General features: G+C 40.5%; 1 long non-coding RNA gene across 2 annotated transcripts; it reads right to left on the bottom strand.

Moving 5' to 3' along the window:
* Positions 1–522: 522 nt before the first annotated feature.
* Positions 523–1,281, bottom strand: LOC123135223 (uncharacterized). 2 transcript variants are annotated; one of them, XR_006465854.1, is made up of 3 exons: positions 1,006–1,255; positions 829–934; positions 523–723 (listed from the first exon to the last, which is right to left on the bottom strand). It is a non-coding gene; the product is annotated as an uncharacterized lncRNA (long non-coding RNA). The 2 variants fall into 2 exon arrangements; XR_006465853.1 differs by having other exon boundaries at positions 829–1,281.
* Between the last annotated feature and the right edge of the window lie 478 nt (positions 1,282–1,759).

Here is a 1,759-nt window from a genome sequence, read left to right on the forward strand (position 1 = left end):
GCAGACAGTTTGTCTGAAACCCTGCCGGTAAAGGCTTCTTTGCCATCTGCTGGCTGATGGCAAAGAGCTTGTGGCTTTGCCATCAGCTAGCAGATGGCAAAGCCTCTTAACGGGGTTAGCCACGTTAGAAGGTTAACGGCATACTTTGCCGTCTGCCAGCAGATGGCAAAGGCTGCAGGCTCTTTGCCGTCTGCCAACAGATGGTAAAGGCTGCATGCTTTGCCATCTGCCAGCACATGGCAAAGAGCTTTGCCATCTGCCGGCAGATGGCAAAGACCCCAAATAGGCCAGCCCAAATTTTACATGTAGATGACACGTGGCCTCTTTGCCATCTGCCAGCTAATGGCAAAGCTCTTTGCCATCTGCTGGCAGATGGCAAAGTGACTATATTGCCCCATTTAATTTTATTTTTTCTTATATCAATTCATTTTCACCTTCCAATGAAATCAGATAGCAATATCAGGGCATGAACAGATCTAAAGAACACAAACCACAAGCATAGACTCGGAGAAGACCAGGCACGACCACTGTGACGTCACTTCCCTTAATAATTATATCCTTACACTATACACGTTTCACAACTATAATTTGAACACCTGCTTGCCATAAATAAATATATGTTTACACTATACACAAGTGAATCATGTTGTGTCATTTACATGACGGGTAAATTAAATGAACATGTCTTGATTAGGTACGACATACTTTGGACAAGGAAGAGACCTGCAGATAAATAACACAATTAAACAAACAAGTACTGAAATATAAGTGTTCCGCATTAAGCTTGCTAGTAAGGAAAATATCAGGAGATGGCTTGCTAGCTTTCACCTCTAGATCACCCCCATGGCAACTTGATACATCAGAGCAAGAAAACATTCCCCAATGGTTACAAACCTTCGGTGCAAAATGACATTCATGGGATCTGAAGACATCACTAAGAAATATCAGGTTCTATATGAGTCTGACTTATTAAAGAACAGAGGACAATGAAGAAAAGTGCAGTACATTAAATCAAGGCCAAATGATACATTGCATGCATCAGCGAGCAGAAAAATAAATGGTGTCTAATATTATATTTTCCCCTTCCAATAGAGAGACTCCTTCTATATGTTTAACCAGTGATTAATTCTGGTTACACCAAATAAACATAGTTCTAAATGATACCAACATTTTTTATGAAACAAAGGACAACCAAAATTAACTCCCCTCGCGTGGAAACTTCATGTCCTTTCAACTCTGAAATTCCACCAAAGGTAAGCATACAATCATTTTATAGTGTATAATTATAGAAAAGAAGAACATGTTACGTGTGTAGATAGCGCAAGGTGGCATATTATCATTGAGAGCATATATTAGCACATAGTATGATGAAAATTGGAACCGGATGTACTGTCAGCATGTCTTTCTCCTTATTCTGTATATCATCATTTCCTCTACACTTGACATGATAGCTTGAGAAAAAAAGAGATGAGTATCCAGATATGTACATAGTTATGGCTAGATTCCTTGTTTTGTCCAAGAAAGATAAGTCATGAGCCCATCATCTTATTACAGCAAGGCACATCTCTATCAGTGGTGCAAGAGGTGTAAATTTTATATTTTCTTTTCAAGAAAAAACTCCTGCAATTTCCAAATGCATGGCCGCAGCCGCTGGCTGCAACGTCGACCCAATGGTGCTTGTCTGGGCGAAGTACAAGGCCGTTGGGCTCGTCGCCGGGGAGTTCTGCAACCCACGTCAGTTTCTATGACTATAATTTCT

Source organism: Triticum aestivum, chromosome 6B (assembly GCF_018294505.1).
Source record: "Triticum aestivum cultivar Chinese Spring chromosome 6B, IWGSC CS RefSeq v2.1, whole genome shotgun sequence".
In the NCBI taxonomy this organism is placed as follows: domain Eukaryota; kingdom Viridiplantae; phylum Streptophyta; class Magnoliopsida; order Poales; family Poaceae; genus Triticum; species Triticum aestivum.